Below are 24,019 nucleotides of genomic sequence, written 5' to 3' on the forward strand. Positions count from 1 at the left end.
CTATGTGCCCCGTGCAACTGAATTTCTAGGTTTCGGTATTTGGATTTAATTTTAAAAATTTTGACAAGTACCACCTCTCCGCTAGATTGTATAATACAGAATCAGCTGAGTTGTAACCTGTGCAAGTGCGAACGGAACGATCCAGCTTGTCACAGAAGGAGGTTACATGACGTTGGTGTCCCTGCAGAGTAATAGGACCAGCATTTAGCTAGGCACATTGTGAAACCAAACACATCATCAGCCTTCACAGGGAGTCAACTGGGGTTAGAGGGAGTGCATTAATATCCAAACGCTTCATCTACTTTATCCTTCAAGCACCACACAAAGTCTGTAGATGGTGCATCGTATTCATAGCCATCTCTATCCTTTGAACCGGATTAGAAGTAAGTCATTCTTAATCCTGAGAGAATGTCTAAGAAGAGTTACACAGGCTTCAGATTATCCTATCCTTCACTTGTGTTGGAACTTGAGTGAAAATGTAGCTAACAAATATTAACATCCAAGTGTAATTGGATGAAGCAGTTGGCATGTAATAAAGGACAAGGGGGGTATATCCATCCACTGTCCAAATGCAACATGTTTTCTTGCTCTGTCTCACATGTAATGAAGGTAGCTACAAGTACTCTATTTCAAAGTAAGCTGGTATTGACTAATGAGGATCAAAAGAGGCTAAGGAGGGAAGCAGGATTTGGCCTTGAAAGCACTGATCAGAGGAGTAAGAGTCGTCTTCAGTGCTGCTTTCTTGGGTAAACCAGTTGTCATCTTTGTTGCAGCCAATTCCAGGGCTGGTTTCACTAATTCACTAATTGAGCTGTACGAGCACAAACTAATCTTGGAAAGGTGATCTCAAGCAAATATTACTCCTCTCTGGTGCAACTACAGTTTGTGGCTTCTTCCAATATGGGTTCAGGCTTCTTGTCGGCACTTATCCAAAATGATGGGCGATGCATCATCTGGCAAAAACATGCACCATTCCTGCTCACTATTTGGGGCTTTTCAGGAGCAATGTTATTTCCTCAGCCGTGTAACATAGGAATTTAGAAAACGTAAGCACAAGAAAGCCATAGAGGTGTACAGCGCAGAAACAGACCCTGTGGTCCAACTTGTCCATGCCAATCAGGTATCCTAAATTAATGTAGTCTCTTTTGGCCCACATCTCTCTAAACCCTTCCTATTCATATACCCATCCAGATGCCTTTTAAATGTTGTAATTGTACCAACCTCCACCACTTCCTCTGACAGCTCATTCCACACCTTCTGTTGTACTCTGCCATTATGATCAAGGCTGATCATCCAGTAAAATAGCTTGTACCCATTTTTCCCTCATATCCTTTGATCCCTTTCATCCTTATGTCGAGTTAACAAATTTTGCAAAGAAAACTCTAAATAAACAGGAAGTTAGTCAACACCTATGAAGAAAAATGTTGATTGTTGTAATTTTAGTTGTGTCACCTTTCATTAGATTAAATTCTTTCCTCACACAACTTGCTACTATTGTAAACTGCTCCTCCAAACTGAATTCTCTGTCGTGAGTTGTTTGTTTCTTTAATAACTGTGAGAAATCTTACCTCAATTTACCTTCCAAATAGCCTGCTGTGCGCTTCCAGCATTTTCTGTTTACATTTCACATTTCCAGTGCTTGTGGTTTCTTTTTATCTCATTAAGCTGTATTGCTGTTTTCCGTGGGGATAAGACCCTGAGGTCATTTAACACCAGCAACCAGAAATCACTGAGCAGCCGATCTCCAGTTTTCCTTTTGAAGGTAGAAGCTCAAAGCCCCCGTGAAATGTTAGCCTGTTCCTGTGGAGGAACAAAATTACGGCTGAATGGAGTTGGCCATCCTCGAATTAGGTGGAAGGTCGCCGAGTGGAAGCAGGTCACTGAGAGCCAAGTTGTTGTTCTCAAAAGCAACGTTGTTCCAGAGGGTTTTAACACTTGTGGAATTGATAATGAATCAGGCACGTCGAGTAACTTCCACCAAACAAATAACCCGTTTCTGGGAACAGCTAAAAGATTTGAGGAATCAGAGTGAAGGACTCCTGTTGTGGGATACCCCTGCAAAGACTGTACACTGCAGATTTTCAGTCATTTGTAGATGGACCTAACAGCACAACCATATGAAAGGATATAAAGTTATGCAATTAAAGGAATTCGTTTTCGAACAGTGTTCCTTCCAACGGATGCTATAAATCTGATTTTCTTGTAATTGCCCTAGCGCACACATAGAGCATAAACCCACAATATTCTAAAAGAAACATTCCACTCTTGAGCACTTTGAATCAAATATCCAATTTTTCATAAACGTTTCACTCCTCTAGAAAGAGTCTGTGGATTCACAAAGTGGTTTTGCAAAAAGAGCATGGAATCGATGGCAGGCACGTAGTTACCCCACTATGAGCACAGCTCCAATGTATGACGAGTTAAACTTATGTGGAACCTCTAATGTAATAACATGTCTCAGAACTCTTCACAGGACCATTATGAAACACAATTGTACGCTGACCCACTTAAGGAGATATCAGGTCAGAGGAACCAAAGCTCAATCAAAGTTGTAGAGATATGTTTTAATGACAATGTAGATAAACTTCTGAGGTAAACTGTGATCTTACTGTGACCTCAGTAATCACATGTTGTTCAGCCAAGACTTCAGATGTTGTATTATTCTGAGTAAGCTGCTCTGTAGCTTTGCTGTCATTTACAATAGACCAATTAATGTATTTTAACAGTGTTTCAGAATTCTGGCCGAAATTAGTATCAAAACTTGCAAGAAATCGGCAGTTTTTAAGAAGGAGAGTGAAGCAGAGAGGTGTGGAGAGCAGTTTTAGGCCCAGATAGCTGAAGTTACCACCACAAAGTATGGAATAATTAAAACTGGGGACGTACAAAAGCCAGAATTCACAGAGTGTAGATATCTTGAACTGTTATGTAGTTGGAGGTGACTAAAGATGTGGTGAAGAACAAGACCACAAAGGATTTTGAAAGCAATGATGTCAGTTCTGAAAAGCAAAACATTGTTTGACTGGGAGCTAATGTAGGACAAGGGTTGTCCAGTTATGTTTCTGATGAATGATAATGTGAGGAGGAGGTTGCTGTAGGTTTTGGCAATGGTTAGATTCTCCTTGTTTACAGATGATTATTGCGTAACTTGTGCGCCATGAATGTTGCTTGAAACCTGCTGACCTAAGTTTAAATGTTGTCTAGCTCCTTCAAAACCTCCTCAATAACCCGTGTTCAGATGTAACAGCTCTTCAAAGAACTTTCATCTCACTCAATCCCTTCCTTTTGTCTTCTGAGAGGGGAAAATGGCCCACCATGGGTCAGGGACAGCCAGGATGGGTGGAGGCTTCACTTTCAAGTGAGGGGATGCCCTTCAGCATCACAAAAACACCTTTACAGTACCGTTGACTGACAGTAGTGGGTACTACAGGCTGTACATGAACCTTGGGCTTCTCACCTCCTACAAGGAGAGGACAGTGTCCCTGGCTGGGGAGGGCCAAGACTTTTCATGTGGTGATGCCAAAGTGTTCCCAGAACCAAGTAAGAATCATTGTCCATTACTATGCTGCTCTCCATCAACACCACTCAGAATATACTCTTAATGTACTTGTGCTGCTAACCCTACTTCAAGATGTATTTTCTCTTTTGTCTCTTGCAGGCACCTGCATAGTCTTGGCAGCCACTCAACACACCTCCTCTTCCACCTCAGAGGATGAAAGCACGGATCCCTCAGCCACAAGGCTGCACCCGCTAGTCCGGCTATTGGTGCTCAGTGCCAATGACAAGATGACGGAGGCAAGGGACCTTGATCTCTATCCAGCTGCCCTCATAAGGAGACAGGATGGTGCCAGTAAAGGAAGGACTCCAGGATACACTAAAGGGTGTGGGGCCTTTCACCTGCATTCTTTCTGCTACCATTCTAGACACAAACTGCCCTGGAGTCACCTTGCCGGGAGTCTAAAGCTAACAGAAGAAGACTTTTGAAGAGTTCATAGATGGCCTACATGACTATTATAAATAGGTCCTAACGTTTGTAAATTTACCTTCACGTTTCATCACCAGCCGTATGAGTGAATGTCTATCCAGCAGCAATTACAGAAAAGAAGGTACACAGGCTATTCATCCTCAGTGCTACATGAGGTTATATGACCCAAGATGTGAAGTGAGCAGTTCAAGATTCCAAGAACATGGAAGATCCCCAGGTCACAAAACATTGCTTGCATTTCACAGCTTTTACTGACATAGACTCTTGGTGTGGTCAGGAGTACTTGGAACCAGGATTTATATTCCACACAATAGGTTAATGCCTAAGGTTCATGTACAGCCTGTAGTGCCCACTACTGTCAGTCAACAGTACTTTAAAGGTGTTTTTGTGATGCTGAAGGACCGCTCCTCACTCAAAAGTGAAGCCTCTCTCCCTCACAGAATGAAACCCTCACCCTGCCCACTCTGGGTTTGGTGACAGCCATTTTCGTCTCCATTGGGTATTTTCATCACGATGGAATGAAACAGGGGGCGCATTTCATTCAGAGGGTCTCAGGCTCAGCTTCTTAATCTTGGTGAACCCACTGATGTATACACTCTCTCCTTGGTCACCCTTCCTGTCCATCCCAATGGTTTGAACTTCCTTGCGTCCCCTCATTTACTCAACTGTTCATCTTCCTTCTTCACCCCTAGCCCCAGGAGTATCAAATGTGACAGATATTGTCATGCAATGGTCCTCTCGCTAAAGCCAGGGTGTAGCTGATTATTGTTGACCTATTGCTCTGCATAACTCCTTTCCCTCACATGATCTATAGTCTCCCACTAACCACTCCTCCTCCCTACCTTTGCCCCCTTCAGAACTATTATTACATCTGCATTCCACGTGCTGCCACAACTGAGTTCCTGAGATTCTGTCCTCAGCTGTGACACCTTGGCTTTTATGTCAAGGACTCCAAAGTTTGACCAAGGCCTCTTGATGGACTTGGACGAAGAGCCCAGACTGATGAGTGACCAGACTCCTCAATGACATTTGTGCAGCTCCCCAAATGACTGACCACACCACCCCAGGCAGTTAGCATTGGATGCACAAAGCGTGGCCCCCCCCGGACTGTAGGAGGACGGAGCTGCTGCTGATGACCACCCCAAGCAGCTGACTATCAACAAGCTTAGGGACTAATATTGGATGATGGCTTTGAACTTTGTGCCGGGACGTCCTGACTTAAGGAGTTCTCCCTTTATTTGACTGAGGAGTATTCCCCTTAGACTTTGAGACCTGGCCATTTGGTTGACGCACATTCAGTGTGCTGGTACATGGTGCAGGTGTAAGGTTGATGTCAGATGGGTGCCATGCAGCAACGTGTCCACTATTTTGACTGATGAACTTTAACAACTGTGACTGACTGCTTGACTTTGTGTCTGTGCTTAAAAAGAACTGCCGTAAATATTTGAACTGTGGTTGAGAGGGGCAAAGCACAAAATGACAAGGCAAGGCAGGGATGTTGTGCAGAGAGAGAGAGAGAGGAATCCTGAACTGCAGCCTGGTCTAATCCATGAGATGGGTGCCTGTCCCTATGCGCAAAGTGTCAGCATTCTAATGAAAGGTGGCGGTGTGTTCCAAAATGCAACATTAGATGGCAGAAGCCTTTTACAAGTGGAGCGGAGGTGTGCCATGATGAATATTGATGCTGATACGTGTCAAGGTTCTTAGAAAGTGCACATAAACATTGCCCATTGATCGTGCCCTGAGATGTTGATGACTGCTGTCCAAGATGAAGATCTGGAGGAGCCCGCAGAGAGCTGGAGCTGCTCTGATGTTCCTGTTAGGAATTTTGGTGTCTAGCTTCTATCTGGCAAGTGAAAGAATAAGATACAGTATGTCAGTGATGTACAATTAACAATAATGCGATGTTTTTTGCATTCTATTAGGGTTTGCACCACTATAGTGAGAATCTCATCCTGCTGTTCAATGCTTGATTGGAAAGCAGAGCATTTTACTCTTGATGTTGAGAAGCTTCTCATGTGATTTTTCCAGCTTTTTAACCAATACCCATTGCATTCCATGTCTGGGAGTATTGTGTCCTCTTTCAACATCACTGTCCAGTTAACTGTCTTTCTAAACACACTTAGCTGAAAATGTATTCAGCAGCAGGAATAACCTCCCCATTCTCTCTACTCGCTGTATTTAAAAGAAATCAATAACTATGTTCAGGAAAAATGCTGCTAAGGAAACACATTTTTACCCTGTGATTCCCTTCAGAATTCTGTAAGTGACAATGACCTTGCTTATCCTTCTTTTATATTCTGGAGAATAGAGGTTTAGTCTACTCAATCTCTCCTCAATCCCCTCATGTCAGCAATCAGTTGCTTGAATCTTTAATGCACTCCATTTGAAGCAAGTTTATCTTTTCTTAGGTAAGGAGACCAAAGTTGTACAGAGTGCTCCAAGTGTGGAGGCTAACCTCTATTTAATTATATTGCTATTTCTTTATTCACTATGCTCCAGTTCCTTTGTTGTGAAGACCAACTTATCGTATGATTTTCTAAATTACCAAAAATCCTGAGACAAAGCACCTCTCCTAACATTAACTGCTACCAGATAAAAGGACATGGAAAGTGGATACTTGGGAACCACCACCTTCAAGTTCCCCTCCCAGTCACTCACCATCCTGACTTGGAGTATATTTGTGTGCCTAGAGTTGGGTCAAAATTATGTAAACTCCCTTTCTGAAGTTAATGTGCTTGTACATACACTAAATGGCCTGCAGCAATTCATGAAGCCAGCTCATCGCTACCTTCTCAAGACCAACTGCTGGCCAGTCAGCAACCTCCACATCCCATGATTTTTTAAAAATGCAAGATCTACCAGCCTGCCAACTCTTTGCAACTCACTTGCAAGTTCTCTTGGGTCTACCTGAACACCAACATTTTTATAGTCTTTAACCATTTAAAAAATGTTATATTTTTTCTTCCAAAATAGATAACTTCACACTTTCCCACATTATCTTTCATTGAGCATGTTCTAGCCCACCAATTTAATATGCTTATATTCCTTTGCAAGCATTTTTCATCTTCCTTTCCCATCTAATTTTGGATTATCACCAGATTAGGATACTTAAACTCAGTCTCCTCATCTACTTGTGGTAGGCCTGCCCTTGTTCTTTCTGTCTCTCCCATGTGTTTTGAAGGTAAAGTATTCATCTAATAGATGAAGATCATTTGGAGAGGGTACACTCTAGTTCAGAAGGATTGGTGAATGTCAGAGCAATGAATGGATAAATGGGAAGGGGATGAAGTGCACAAACTTCTGAAGGTATTGCTGAAGGTGTGAGGAGTCATACGATGGAATATGTGTAGGAAGACAATATGAGGAGATGTACTTACACCACAGGTTGTTGGAGTGTCAGCTAAGGTGCTCACTTTTCTAGATCTGTTTAGTTCTTTAAATAATTTCCTGTGCACACCCAATGCCTAAGCACAATTATCTGGCTGCTCACCACTTCCACTACCTTCGCTCCCATCACCTTGATGAATGTTTTGTCACATTGTGCCTCTAAAGTATGCCTCTACTTCCTCTGACTGCACTCAGCTGTCATTCCAGGATCATCATGTAATGCAGTTAAGCTCGTTGCTATGGACTTTCAAAACACATTTTATAACATGTGACAAAATGGATTTATTGGTAAAATTGAATCTTATGGTGTGAAAGGGACAGTGGCTCTGTGGACAGAAAGTAGATTATACTGGTGACCAGTGTTTTTCTGAATTGAAGGATGTATAAAGTGGTACTCCCCAGTGATCAGTATTGCCATCATAGCTGTTTCTGATATGTAGTATGGGATTTTGGTACTGCCATCCTAAACATTCCTTGTGTCACCAAAACCATTTTCTACATTATCTCTTTAAGTAGTTTTGAAATTGCGCCATGAGATATTAAACCCACCCTGAAGCTTGGAGAGATACAATCTGAAGTCAAGGTGTTTTGCCTCAGTCGAGGTGAAATTGGAAATTGCAACATGCATTTTCAAATTCTCTTCATATAATTCCATTGCCATCACTTGGTTTCACGTTCACATTAGGGCCATATACGGAGGACAATTTGCCCTCGGAAAAGTATGGATTAGCAAGTGAAAGCCAGTGTGGATTTTCACAGCCCCACACTATTCAGCCTTTCCTTATAGCTCAAATCCTCCAAAGAGAGTTTGCAGAAGATTTATTTGAACTTTTTGGGGATGATCAAATTCAGTTACGTGGAGAGACTGAAGAACTGGAACTCTTCCTCCAGATGGCTAAATGAAAATTTGCGAGAGATGCTCAGAATTGTGACCCACTCTTTCTGGGGCAGAAGGATCAGTAACCAGAAGACATAGATTGAAAACAATTGGAAAATGAAATAAGTAAAAAGTAAAAGTGAATTGTTTTGCAAATTTCAAAAGGCATTGCCATTCCCAAAGGGAGAAAAAGTGGTACACTTGCTTTATAAGCAGAGTATTAGAGAAATTCTCTATAGAACTCCATTTTTATCACACGTATAATCATTCAAAAATGCTACATATAAGTGATTTGGCATTCTGTCACTTGACTTGTCAGCTATAAATTAATTACAAGGTCACCATTTTTTTTTAACAAGCAGACTTGTGTGAAATTCAATGGAAAACAAGCCATTGAGAATATTTCTTGCAGAAAGGCTACAGAAAAAAGTTTATCTGGACAAAAACAAGAATGTCTAGATAGGAGGAACTGTTGTACTTGTTTGCATAAGAATGTTGACCTGAATTCCTTTAGGGCACCAGGGATTGACCCAGAAAAGAAAGACAGAGAGATGGGATAATTAAAGAATGCAGTGACATACTACAGACTGGGAGACTGAATACAGTAAACATGGATAAATCAGTGGGGAAGGGCATGACGCAGAAAGCAAATCCATATTCAGCTTGCCAAATTTACCAAAAGTCTAATGAAAGTCTAATCTAGAAATTGCTGTAAACATACCCTCTCATCCAGCTTCTCCCACAAATGACTGCTCTAAGAGTTTAAATGTTTTGCTAAATTCTTAGTGCTTTGGTGTTGACAAGAGTGGTCGTGGTTAGTGGCGATTTTTTTTTAATGGTGGTTAGCATCTTGAAAATGTCACATCCTGAATTTTAATAAGAAAACAAAAAAAGGGAGCATTCACTGCTGTTGCCAAAGAAATACCAGGATTGCAGTCACCATGAAATCAGAAAGTGTATGCCAAATATATGCCTTCAATGTTGGCCAATGCTTCGAGCAGAAAAACCTCTAAATATGGAATAACGGTCCACTTCATGGGATGAACACTGCATGCAGACACGAAACAGAATTTCTGTTCTGATCCCAGTATTTCTGCAAGGACCAGTACATTCCTTTGTTATCCATAGCCGGCCTACAGACACTAGGCATATAAATGTCAAATGTTTGCCTATGACCGCAGAATTGAAATCATGGACTTTCACTTTTTAAACATCGAGATTATGGGATGTGTTTTTCTTCCTGTGTGAGCTTTTGACCTCCTTTGCTATAAACAGCTCTGTGTACTGCAAAACTGGATGTAAAATGCCTCAAGTTGATTTGGCTTTCAGTAATGAAAATATTGACTTTAGCGTTTTTTTTCCCCCAAAAAAAAATTCACCTAAGACGACATCTCATCTTTTTCCTGGGCAGTTTCTGCCTGTGGTTGATACAAAACTCTCGAAGCTGCAATTAGTTTGTATGACGAATCAAATTGATTCATTTGAAGAAGTTTTAATTCTGAGTGTTTTTTTCCAGTTATGAAGTATTAAGATTTGAAATCATGAAATATTAATTATTTTTCTTACTATAAGGATGTGACAAAGTCACTGGGCAATGAACTTTATCCGGTATGGGCCTTCAGTAGCAGATCTCCACTTGAAGCTGCAGCAAGGAACCCTGTATGAGATTACTTTCAGTTTCTAAAGAAGGTGTCTCTAAAATCTGCCACCTTTTGTCAGACAGATCAATGGTCCCAGAGGAGATCAAATGTAATATTGCCAGAAAGCTGGATTTTTTGGACCATTTCAGGCCAGAACCTTGGAGCTGCATTTGCAACAATTGACTGCAACTTGAGGTTCTTTGGCTCAGAATTAATGAACTGGAGTCTGAAATGCATAGGCTGCAATGCCCTCAGCAAGGGATGATTTGGAGGTGCCGGTGTTGGACTGGGATGTACAAAGTTGAAGTGTGTGATTTTTAAATCAGTAAGGGCGACATTTTTCCTGGCTGCATTTTCCAGGAGGCAATCACTCCCTTTGGAGTAGATACTTCAGATGTGGTCCCCAGTCATGGACAGCAGAGCTGACTATGAAAGAGACCGATATGCAATCCAGAAGAATGCAATAGAGAAGCCTCATTCCTTGCATTTTCTCACGGGTTTGATGTTCTTGTGGCTTTGTGGACAAGCACAGGAGACAATGAGCAAACTGACCACAGCAGCACCAGAAAGATATAATCTCTGGATTACTCTACCTGAGATACAGGTAGTATTTATCTATATAATTTTACCTATTTAAAAATCACAGGCAATTGAACACGTGGCTCAAAGATTGATGTAGGAAAAATGGATTTTGATTGATGGGACACTCACCAGTCACAAATAAATTAGGAGGGAGCACAAATAAGTCATTCACCCCTTGAGCCACTCAAAAAGAATATGGTTTATCTTACTCCACTTTCATGCCTGTCTATCCCCCCTCATAATCCTTATCTCTCTTGTAAATCAAAAACTCCATCTATTTAGCTTGGATTATGATTTGTTTTGACTTATTGTAGTCACATGTGCCTAAGTACAATGAAAATGTTTTCTTTTGCGAGCAGTACATACAGATCATAGCAAACAAGGAGGTCCAGATGATAGGGTGCTTAGACAGAGCGAGGCGTACAAAGTCACAGCTACACAGGAGGTTAACAAAGCAACATCAACATTAGCAAGGTCAACATTATTTGAAGTCAGACAGTCCATTCAGCAGTCTAATAATGCCAGGGAAGAAACTGTTCTTGAACCTGTTGATACATGTGTACAAGCTTCTGTCTCTTTTGCCTGATGGAAGAGGTTGGAAAAGGGTATTACCAGGATGGGAGGGCTCTTTGATAATGCTGGCAGCCATCCTATGGCAATGAGAAATGTAAATGGAGTCCATAGATGGGAGTTGCCTTCTGTGATGGTCTGGGCTGTGCAGACAACATTCTGTAATTTTGTTTGGCCCTGAACAGAGCAGTTGCCATACCAAGCCATTGTGCTCCCGGATAGAATGCTTTCTGTGGTGCTGTTGCTGAGGGGCCTTATGGAAATTCCAAATTTCCTTGGCCATTCTGAGGAAGAAGAGGTGTTGTGCCTTCTTGACCATCACATCAACACGAGAAGTCGGCTATCGTCACTCCTAGGAACGTGATGCTCTCAACCCTTTCCAACTCATCTCCGTTGATGTAGATAGGGGTGTGTCCTCCTCCTCTCTTCCTGAACTCAATGATCACTTTTGCCGATATTGAGAGAGTGATTGATATCATTGCACTATGACACCAAGCCCTCTATCTCCTTTCTGTATTCTGACTCATGTTCAATGGCCCAGTTTCCTCTTTTGGCTGGAGAAGAACTTTCCAAAGACCGAGACTCTCTGAGTGCAGGATCTGCCACCTCATCCTCATGATAAATGGGAGATGTTTTACTTCGAAGCTGTGTCCCTCTGTAGATTCCACTAAGGGAGGAAACATGTTTTCAGCCTCTACCCTATCAAGCCCCTGTGAATCATATGTGTCTCAATGAGGTCACCTCTCTTTCCTGCAAGTGCCAGTGAGTCTAAGTTCAACTGGCACAACATTATCAGACCCCACACTCCACACCCCAGGAAACAGCCAGCTGACTGCCTCCTCCTCAGCATTTATCAGGAAGGCTATCTCCTGTGGTTAGAAGATCTATTGCTATCGACCATGTGCACCCCGGCCATCAGAATCTGCTTTTTCTGCCATTCCTGAGTCTGTCTGAGGTCAAATTCACAGCTTAAAGACTTCCAGCTCCTCTTGTTTAAGAAGTGAAAGCTGGCTCGAAGTAGGGTAGGTTAGTTTGAACTTGTGCTACTCTTACATGTTCTTGTAGTCTATGTTCAGACATCATACCACTCAATGGTGAGTTTAGCGTAGGCTGTTCATTACAATCACTTAAAAGAGAAGTGGCATGGGCAGCATGGTGGCTCAGTGGTTAGCACTGCTGCCTCACAGCGCCAGAGTCCATAGATGGGAGTTGCCTTTCTGTAATTTTCTGTAATTTAGTTTCTGTAATTTAGTTTCTGTAATTTCTGTAATTTAGTTTGGCCCTGAATAGAGCAGTTGCCATACCAAGCCATTGTGCTCCCGGATAGAATGCTTTCTGTGGTGCTGTTGCTGAGGGGCCTTATGGAAATTCCAAATTTCCTTGGCCATTCTGAGGAAGAAGAGGTGTTGTACCTTCTTGACCGTCACATCAACACGAGAAGTCGGCTATCGTCACTCCTAGGAACGTGATGCTCTCAACCCTTTCCAACTCATCTCCGTTGATGTAGATAGGAGTTCGATTCTAACCTAGAGTGACTGTCTGTGTGGAGTTTGCACATTCTCCCCGTGTATGTGTGGGTTTCCTACGCGTGCTCAGTTTCCTCCCACAATCCAAAGATGTGCAGGTCAGGTGAATTGGCTGTGGAAAATTGCCTATAGTGTTCAGGGACACCTTGCTTAGGTGCATTAGTCAGGGGTAAATGTAGAATAATAGGTTCGGGGAATAGGTTTGTGTGGAAAATTCTTCAGAGGGTCAGTGTGGACTTGTTGGGCCAAATGGACTGTATCGGCACTGTTGGATATTCTGTGATCTAGGTCATTCTAAGTCAGAATGAAAGGTTTGTACTGCTGGTATCAGAAAGGACAAGCTCAGGTTTAATGAATGTTGAGACCTCAGGCATGTTTTTGAATGCCAGTAGGTTTGCCCTTGATCTTGGAGAGACATCTAAAGGATCTTTATGGTACAGGGGTAGTTGGTAGAGTCCCTACCTTTGGGCCAGACCTTCTGGATGGACCATGATGAGAATGACTAAGTTGATTAGATTAGATTAGATTAGATCACTTACAGTGTGGAAACAGGCCCTTCGGCCCAACAAGTCCACACCGACCCGCTGAAGCGCAACCCACCCATACCCACTCCCCTACATTTACCCCTGACTAATGCACCTAACACATGGGCAATTCATCTGACCTGCACATTTTTGGACTGTGGGAGGAAACCGGAGCACCAGAGGAAATCTACGCAGACACATGGAGAATGTGCAAACTCCACACAGTCAGTTGCCTGAGGCGGGAAATGAACCCGTGTCTCTGGCGCTGTGAGGCAGTAGTGCTAACCACTGTGCCACCGTGCCGCCCACATTAGCCAACCTTTTATGAAAATGATCATAAAATTTAACTGCTCCAACCCAGTATTAAAAAAACTGTCACAAAAAAATGCAAAGTGAAAAGGAAGGATACTTTTGTATCTGTCAGCTAGATAGTAATTTCACATGGCTATCCTTTATAATCAGTTACATAAAATCTTTAACACCAATATTGAACCCTAATGGCAGTTAAGATAAGCCTTGTTTTCACTTTATGTGTGATGTCTCTGCTGAAAGCAGATGGCTGCCCTTTTCTGTTTAGCTGCCCTCAATATGCTTTTTCTTTATCCAAAGGGTTTTTACACGTACATTAGGAACAGAAGAGTAACTAGGGAGAGAATAGGCCCCTCAAAGATCAGCAAGGCAGCCAATGTGTGAAGCCACAGGAGGTGGGGGAGATACTAAATGAGTATTTTTCATCAGTCTTTACTGTGGAGAAGGACATGGAAGATATAGAATGTAGGGAAATAGATGGTGACATCTTGAAAAATGTCCATATTACAGAGGAGGAGGTGCTGGATGTCTTGAAATGCATAAAAGTGGATAAATCACCAGGACCTGATCAGGTGTACCCTGGAACTCTGTGGGAAGCTAGGGAAGTGATTGTTGGGCCCATTGCTGAGATATTTGTATCATCGATAGTCACAGGTGAGGTGCTGGAAGACTGGAGGTTGGCTAATATGGTCCCACTATTTCAGAAAGATGGTAAGGAAAAGCCAGGGAACTATAGACCAGTGGGCCTTACATTGGTGGTGGGAAAGTTGTTGAAGGGAATCCTGAGGGACAGGATTTACATGTATTTGGAAAGACAAGGACTGATAGGGATAGTCAACATGGCTTTCTGTGTGGTAAATCTTATCTCACAAACTTGATTGAGCTTTATGAAGAAGTAATACAGAGGATTAATGAGGGCAGAGCGGTGGACATGATCTATATGAATTTCAGTAAGGTGTTTGACAAGATTCCTCATGGAAGACTGGTTAGCAAAGTTAGATCTCATAGAATAGAGGGACAACCAGCCATTTGGATACAATACTGACTCGATGGTAGAAGATAGAGCGTGATGGTGGAGGGTTGCTTTGCAGACTGGAGGCAGATGGAATTTAATTTAAATAAATGTGAGGTGCTGCATTTTGGAAAAGCAAATCAGAGCAGAACTCATACACTTAATTGTAAGGTACTAGACTGTGTTGCTGATCAGAGACCTTGGTTCATAGTTCCTTGACAGTGGCGTCACAGGTAGATAGGACAGTGAAGAAGGCATTTGGTATACTTTGCTTTATTGGTCAGGGCATTGAGTATAGGTGTTGAGAGGTCATATTGCGGCTGTCCAGAACATTTGTTCGGCCACTTCTGGAATATTGCATGCAATTCTCGTCTCTTTCCAATCTGAAGGATGTTGTGAAACTTGAAAGGTTGGAGGATTTGAGCTATAGAGAGAGGTGAAGTAGATGGGGGCTGTTTTTCCTGGAGCGTTGGAGGTTGAAGGGTGACCTTATAAAGGTTTATAAAATCATGAGGGGTATGGATAGGATAAATGTACAAAGTCTTTTCCCTGGAGAAGGGGAGTCCAGAACTAGAGGGGAAAGATATAAAAAGGACCTAAGAGGCAACTTTTTCATGCTGAGGGTGGAGCATGTGTGGACTGAGCTGCCAGAGGAAGTGGAGGAGGCAAGTATAATTACAGCATTTAAACATTATCTAGATGAGCATATGAACAGGAAGGGTTTAGAAGGATATGGACCAAGTTCTGGCAATGGGACTAGATTAAGTTGGGATATCTGGTCGACATAGAGGAGTTGGACTGAAAGGTCTGTTTCCATGCTTTATATCTCTATGACTGTCTAACTGAGACTTTCTTAATCAAGACCTTCAGAGATGGTCTGATGTCAATTCTACTAACTTTCTGCAGTCCTGCAATGAAAATCAGGGGAGATGTATGGTCGAATCATAGAATCTTAGAATCCCTACAGTGTGGAAGCAGGCCTTTTGGCCCATCGAATCGACTGGCCCTCTGAAGAGCATCCCACTCATCCTATCCTATCCCTGTAACCTCGCAGTTTCCAAGGTTACCCCACCTCGCCTGCACATCATGGGCAATTTATTACAGCAAATCCACCTAACCTGCACATCTTTGGACCATGGGAGGAAACCAGAGCACCTAAAGGAATCCTGTGCAGACGTGGGGAGAATATGCAAACTTCACGCAGACAGTCAAATTAGTAGCTATTACCAATCAATGAGCATATGGTTTTCCTATGATGTCACTCTTTCATTTATGCTAGTCCCCTGAAACTGGGCTTTAATTTATCCTGTAAATGGCTTTACAAACTATGAGCTATAAAAGCACCTCTTTCCCTCTGTACCAAATTCCCATATTGCCTCCAAATCCCCAAACTATATATTCACTTGGGCTGAGTCTCACTTCAGATGTTATCTCTCCTTCCTGACTACGTGCAGCTTAATTTTTTAAAAAAGCTTTAACCTGTTTTTCCTAATCAGCCTGTTTCTGAGATGGCATTACTCACCTCTGGAGCAGATGGGATTGAACTCACGCCATCCATTCTAGGGGTGAGGGCACTACCATTGTGTTACATGAGGGCCCACTCTTCGATAGTGCTGAGGTGACTCACACTGATTAAGCTTCAATAGTAATCAACACCCAATGGGTCTCTATGTAAATTTGAGGTGATTGACTGATAACTTGAGTCAGCTACCTGCTAACTTCTTAACTGGAATACTAAATTTTAAACTCTTAAAGTGGAGAAAGAAGAGGAAGATGTACCAGTTCTATTTCCATGCTGCCTTCATATTCTCCAAACTGTGTATTCATTGTGTCTCACTCCAGGTGGGATCTCTCCTTCTTGACAGTGCGCAACTTACTAGTCATTTGCTTTCCAAAGTTTTAACCAGGTAAGCTCAAGGTACAGTTCTGAAGGTACTAGATATGGCTAGTGAGAATTGTGGGAATTCAGGGATTGTGGCTAGGCGATTGTTGATGATGTGATGATTTGAGCTATGGGTGCAGTTGGTAGAATATTCTGTTGAAAGATGCATTCTACATTTTTGATTCCTGAAGTGAGGTCACTGAGTTGGCACTGCTGTTTCCAGATCTTGGGGCTAACTCCCTGGCATTGACCTCAATGACCTTCTGCTCCCACTGTCTTTTAAACTTGTGTCTTGGGGACCTCTTTCTTTCCTTTCTGCAAAGTCCGGCCATCTCCTTTCTACCTCCTCCACCAAGGCCTCCAGTGCAGTGCCCAAACTCCTTGGAGACCGTCTGTCACTAGGAGTGCCACTCCTCACTGATTCTCAGGTCAGATCCTCTTCAAACACAATTCCCAGCAAATTGCTTTAGCCATCTTCCCTTTGAGAAACGTACACTGGAGCAGATTTAAGGAATCCTAGCCACTCATTCTATTACTCTCCTGTGATAGTGCTGGATGGACATATTTCACTAGGAACAAGTCAGTTGTGCATTGTGAAGCTTGCACCCATTTTCTGAGGGCTATGCAATTAGGCTAATGTATAATTCACTGAAGAGGTAAACAGGGAATTATTTAATCCCTCATCTATATGAGGGTGTTTCTAAACCTAAAGTATTAGGAGCCAGGCCCAGGTTCCAAACCCACAGTTCTGATTTGGTTCAATTTATTTATTGTCGCATCTATATTGTTACAAAATACAGTGAGCAATGTTGTATATTGTCACCACTCTCCAGCGTCATCTTAAAAGTCAGAAAAGTAACCAAAACAAAGAGCATAAAGGCAGGAAGATGGAAAAATAAAGAAAAAGTGTTCAATTTTATAATCCTTCTTGTTAAGTGCTCTGCCACGGGCCATGGGCCTAGTGGCCAGGCTCAAGTCCTCTTTGCTGCACCGGAAATGAAAGTTGCCGCTCTTCGGCGCCATCTTGCCTCCACTGATGCCCTCGCCACTATGACTCCTCGCTGGAACATGCCAATGCAGATGCCACCAATGTAGCCGGCTACTGCATCCGCCCAAACCTGACTCCGAAGCCACACTGCTGGGCCTACACAGGGTAGCCCACCCGATCAATAACATATTTTGTACCTGCTGAGACAATCCTTTACAATGCTGTTCTTTTTCCTCAAAAAACAATTGCAATTTTATGTTCTCTCCCTTTCTACTGGTTGTTTTGATTTTGAGAATTGCTCTCAAAATGCTCCTAATGCTCTCCTTAATCACTTTTCACCAAAATTGAATCAAGTCACCAAATTCTAGACTGGTTATTTTTCACTGAGTTCTCAAGTAGTGAACAAGTCACTCAAATCTAGTGAAATAAATCTACAAGGAATACTATGGTTTAAGAAGATGATCCATGACAATATTCTTGTGCCAATTAAGCACTGGCTTTCCATTGATGCAACACCAACATTTCAGAGTAACATGCTCAATGTGTTTGGTGGCGTTCCCACCTTTAGGCCTGTAAAGTGATTTAGAAAAGCACACAAATAAACATTAGACCCCAATGGGTTATGGAGCCAGTGGTTGATCCCCCTAAGAATAGTTAAAAAGAAATTAAGGTTTTTTTTAATATATCAGAGAAGATTCCATGGCAAGAATCCTCTCCACAATTTACATTCAGCTCCCATTCAGTTTTGGAGTTACCTGGATAACTAATATAACAGAGTACTATATTCCCAAGGTTCATCAAAGGAGTGTTGCCAAACAAAGAAAGCACTGAGCCACAGAAGAAAGCCAATCAAAGAAGTTGGTTTAAAGGAGCATCTTAAAAGTAGGGAGAAGGGCAGAGAGGTAATGATTGAGACTTAATTGAGATAATTCCAGAACTTGGCATGAGAGCTGTTAATGATGGAGAGGACAAAATTGGGGATATGCAAGATTGGGAAGAGTGCACAGATCTTGAAGCTTTAGAACCATGAATGGCTGCAGGAGGTGGGGACAATGAGACTGTGGAGGCATTAGAGTTTTAAAACAGAAGTATTGCTGGTCTGGGAGCTTGTTAAGGCTGACAAGCAGTCTGCATTCTTCACTACTGCGATTTTTAAAAACATGCATTTCCTCAAGTAGGATGGGGAGGGGGGTACTGCACTAGGTAATAAAGTTACCTTCCAAAATACTGAGATGTGGAGCCCAAGTCAAAGATCGTGGTTGTCAAACAGAAGGCAGGTCTGATTAGTTCACAAGTATATGACTGCCCTCAGTATTGGCCACTTCTGTTTATAGGTAAAAACAAGGGCTGCAGATGCTGGAAACCTGATTCTAGATTAGAGTGGTGCTGGAAAAGCACAGAAGTTCAGGCAGCATCCGAGGAGCAGGAAAATCAACATTTCGGGCAAAAGCCCTTCATCAGGATGCTGCTTGAACTGCTGTGCTTTTCCAGCGCCACTCTAATCTAGAACCCACTTCTGTTTATAGGATGTGGGCATTGCTGGCTGGGTGGGAATTATCACCCACCTTGAGAATGTGGCATTAAGCAGCCTTACGAATTGTTGCAGTACCTGGGGTACACAGCACCCACAGTGCAGTAATAGAGGGAGTTCTAAGATTTCAATACAGTGACAGTGAAGGACCGTTGATATGGTTCCATGTCAAAGCTGGTGTGTGACTTGCATGGGTGATGTGCCCATTGTACCCGCTGCCCTTGGGCCTTTAGGTGGTTGAGACTGAGAGTTGAGAAGGTGTGGTCAATGGAGCCTTGCTGAAATGCAAAAAATAAATTAAAATCCTGGAAACGATGTAATGCCAAGAGATTGCTCTCCAACATTAATCACTTCAGTTGTGATGAAATACTCCAGGACTCTCGGGTACCTGGTTTTACACATGGCAGTGGGGGAACTGGTGTGATGTGAGAGACTGTTAACTGGCGATTTAAAGAAAATTATCTCTCAATCCTTTGACTGCTCAAGGCTCATCTACATTCCCTTCACAAACACACATTAACCAATGAGAAGCCTGAATATAGAGCTGTCCACCCACTGATCCTTAAAGAAATTGCTGGAGTGTGCACCCAAAGAAACCTGGGCACTGATTTTTGTGCCATCAAATGGAACACAAATATCTGTGACTTTCTGCCACCCTACCCAAGTGACTATGGGTAAAGTGACAGTTGGCTACCTCTTACTAGCTTTTGGCTAAGTGTCATTTGCATTGGGTTTCATTGAGGGTTCCTCTCTCTCTGAGGCCTGCTGGTTTTTCTCATCCTATTACCCCAGATTTGCCTCAGTAATTACCTACCACGCTCCTATGACATCCCTCGTATCCAATGCCAGTCGAATTTTCCCATTGGCCACAGCAGGAGGCACTCACAACTAATGGGATATCCTGGGGTGTCCTGGCATCCTGGTAACCTATGCCAACTTGTAAAGGCTATTGTGCATCTGGTTGAGCACTTCCAGTGAGGAGCTATCCAACACTGTCATGATATTTGCCCTGGGCATGCAGACAAGAGGAATTTGGTACTCTGCTTTCAGACAGGAGCCTGGAACGTTCTGGTGGATGGAGTGGTGATGAGGAGGGTTAGGCGCCTCCTGTAGGACCAGCAGAGGAGGTCTTAACACTAGACCATGCCAACTTGTCACGCTGTTCATGTTGGGCCTCAGCCATCTAGTGGAACACTCAGCAGCATAGAAAAAATATCAATGACCTTCCTCACTTTATTAAGGTAAGTGGAACCATCTTCTCTCTGATATCTCTGATAACTCATTCTATCTCTATACTGCACCCATCTCCCACCAAGGCCCATTCTCTATTACACTCAGACATTTTCCTTCTCGCGGTTTTATCCATCCAGTTCCCTCATAGCAGTAACCCTGCATAGCATCTGCACTGCCTACTCACTCACACAACACACCTTGCCACCTTTCCCCAGCTACACCAACATGAAGAACTGGGCCAGCCACTTCTATCTCACTCAGTCCTTCCCTTTCTCTCATTCCAGGATAAAACCAGGCCTCAATGTGCAAAAAGAGGCAAGGCAGCTGGTGGGGTGTCAACTGTGCCAACTGCTGAAGCAGAACCTGCCACTTAAACAAGTTGGTGGCCATTCTATCCCAGTGACTGTCAAAGTGACGGCTGCACTAAACTAGTTTGAGTAAGAAACTAAGAAATAAAGTGAAAAGGATAAACGTTACAGCTAAACAGATTACAGGTGAATGTTACATTGCAATAGATCAGCGCAGGGGACTTCCACACATGGCCTGATTTAGAGCTGGGAGAGAGGTATCCGTCATCTGAAGAGGAAGATGAAAGGATTGAGCAGCAGAATCATCACTTTGATCACTTTGATCATGATAGAGCTTTGCAAAGTCGGGAGCCACAAGTCAGATAGCACTTAATGGACATCCAGTTCCAGAAGATGTGAGTTGGGCTGAGCAGTCATTCATTGGCTGTAAATCTGTTCCTCAAAATTCTAGCAGCCCTTGTTTAGTCCCTGAAGTAAAGGAAGCTTGTTTCCATTTGCTCTTTCATTGCTTTTCCCATTGTTTAATAAAAGTTAGCATTAATAACTGTTTGTACGCCCTACAATATGGACTGCTTCCACAGTCAACACAGGTAAGATCGTTTGCTCCAATGGATGTCAAGTATAGTGCCTGTAAGGATGGGCAGCCTCAGTAGCTTTACCTGCAGCTATGCTGACAGTCAATCAGACCATGTTAATATATTTCTGATTGTGATATCTTACTCACAATGCAGTGTCGCCTGTCCCCAGTGTGTCTTCAGAGGCTTTTTAAGTTACTTCCCATCACATCTCCAACAAAGGGCTATTCTCGGCTGTCAGTATTTGACCTTTGTAGGGCTAGGCTTAAACATGGCGCTGGCAGTGGGAAAACTGGAAGACCCCAGCAATTGTGAAACAATTCCATACCTGACACGTGCAAGATCACACGAGTGGACATGTGGCGCGTACATAGTGAGGTGAGTATAGGAACATTGTGTTAGATTACTCAGGAAAGCTCATAGAGCGAAACCCTTCAGGAGATCGACACTGAGCTAACGTTTGGTATAATTCACCCTGAGATTCTCAACATTGAGAATAAGATTTTTCTGCTTAAGGTTTTAATGGCTAGATGAGAATTTAGAAGGACCTAATAATATCCCATTATTATCATTAATCATCATCATTATTATCTAATCTCACCTCCTTTATATGCAGGTTGCAATTTTCTCAGGCAGCCGAGAGTAACTAGTCAGTGACAATTTCTGATGAGAAAGTCAGACCCAGAGTAACTACAACTCCAGGTATCTACCTTGGCTGGTGTTCCTCAACATCTGTGGGCATGCTCCATGGGCAGTAATGTCCTGCACCCTCCGTGCTAAGAGACTGGCAGAGAGGACAGAGAGGTGCAAGTCCCTGAAAGTAGCAACACAAGTGGATAAAGTGGTAAAGAAGGTAAATGGCATGCTTTAGCTTCATCGGTTGGGGCCTTAAGTATAAAAGTTGATAAGTCATGTTGCAGTATCTAAGACTTCAGAATATTGTGCGCAGTTTTGGTTGCCACACTATCGGCAGGTTATGGAGGCTTTGGAGAAGGTGCAAAATAGGTTTACCAGAATGTTACCTGGATTGGAGCTATAAGGAGACGTTGGGCAAACATAGATTGTTTTCACTAGATTATCGGAGGCTGAGGGATGAAAGTATATTAAATTAGGAGAAGTGTGGAGAGGATGGATAGTCAAAGTCTTTTTCCAGGATGGATATTATCAAATACTACGGTTTAAGATGAGAGTGAGAAAGTTTAAAGGAAATGTGTGAGGTGAGTTTTTTTTACACTGAGAGCGGTAGGTGCCTGAACGTGCTACTGGAGGGATGGTAGAAGCCGATGCACTGGCAGCACTTAGGAGGCAATTCGACAGACATGTGAACAGGCAGGGAAGAGGGAAAAGAGCCATGTGCAGGCAGAATGGCATCATAGTCAACACAGACCTGATGGGGCCGAAGGGCCTGTGCTGTCCTGTTCCTTCGGACATTCACCAGCTTCACCACATTATTGTGGCACCTTTCTGACTCATGCATAGTAACAGTCATCTCTTCAACAGTGCATTTTGTAGCTCACCCATGGCTTTCTTTGCTGTGCTGCGACCAGACCCGTTTCTCATGCAAGAGCAGATGCCCATCTCATCTGTTAGAACAAGGTGCACTGCAGGGCCCTCTGCTTACTTCCCCAGCACTCACTCACTTTGTGCCTACTTGGATGTTCACAGCATCTACACCTTGCCTTTCTGTATGTTAGCCTCTCATTGAGAAATTACAGGCTCACAGTACTTCTGTGTTCCTCGTCTTTATGTGCTGGACAGAAAGCCAGGCAGGTTGTCATGTTTGTCTGCAATGACCAGTCCATGAGATGAGTATGTTGTTGTACAGCACCATGTTATGTTAATATCACAGTTGCAATTTGTGCCAGCAGTCTATGCAGCAAACACATTGAGCGTTTTCCCACTGAATGGCCCCAGGTCAGAAAATCTGAGGGGATCACTCCTTTTTCCAGTGAGAGGTTAGGGGGTCGGGGGTCCTGCCAGTCGGTCAATGACATGGTTGAATCTCAGCCCAGGAGCTTGGGCATGCACAGAGAGTTGCTTGGGAAGTCAGGGATCATGGTTAGTGGGTCATGGGCAGTCCTGCAGTACAGAGATTGGCAGCCTTAGCTGGGGAGCTGCACAGAGGTAGTCAAGATCTGACCAATCCTCAGTTGGGGCTGTCACTCCAAATAGGTCAGGTGGCAGTGGCAGTGAATAACGGTCAGTTCTGACGTTCAGTGCACTGAAAGTCAAGGTGAGGGGGGTGGAGATTATCAGAAGCTACTGCTTTAATAGGGAAGACACATAGGGATGGAAGCAGCATACTGGCATGCAGAGGGGTGAACAACTATTGGAGGGGTGATCATCAATGGTCATTGCCACGCTGGACAATAAACTGACTGGACTGCTGGAAGGTGTTCTGCAAAGTGGTCCAGGGCATGACTGGCTGACCACAATACAGAACACCTACGTTCTGTCTGCAAAAATGATCCCGAGCTTCCAGTTGCCTGCCACTTTAACACACCACCTTGTTCCCTGGCCAACATCTCAGTCTCAGGCTTGCTGCAGTGCTCTGACGAAGCTCAGTGCAAACTGGAAGGACAACCCCAAATTTTCCACTTTGGAACCCTGCAGCCCTTCAGATTCAATATCGAGTTCAATACGTTTAGGGCTTTAACACCTTCTCCATGACCATAGCTCAATCCCCAGACACCAGGCCTTGTCTTCACTTGGGCTGCTGCTATGCACTATCTCTTGTCAGATACTAATAGTCCTCATTAGCAGCTATTCACTCCCTCAGGCTGACTTTTACCCAGTCCTTTGTCTGTCCAACTGTGTTTCTCTCTCTTTGGGCTCTCTCTCCTCCATTTACTCCTCCCCCCTCCCCTATCCTACCTGCTGCATAAATGCCAACCTTTTCCTAGTTACCATCAGTTCTGAGGAAGGATCACCAGACTCAAGACGTTAACTCTGATTTCTCTCCACAGACAATGCCAGACCTGCTGAACTTTTCCAGCAACTTGTGTTTTTGTCATTGCAAACCCCTGGTTTCAATTGTGGGGAGCACTACATAAAGATGGTTGGCATGACCAAGCTATGGGGGTATGAACT

The sequence above is a fragment of the Hemiscyllium ocellatum genome, chromosome 18 (assembly GCF_020745735.1).
Source record: "Hemiscyllium ocellatum isolate sHemOce1 chromosome 18, sHemOce1.pat.X.cur, whole genome shotgun sequence".
Taxonomy (NCBI): Eukaryota; Metazoa; Chordata; class Chondrichthyes; order Orectolobiformes; family Hemiscylliidae; genus Hemiscyllium; species Hemiscyllium ocellatum.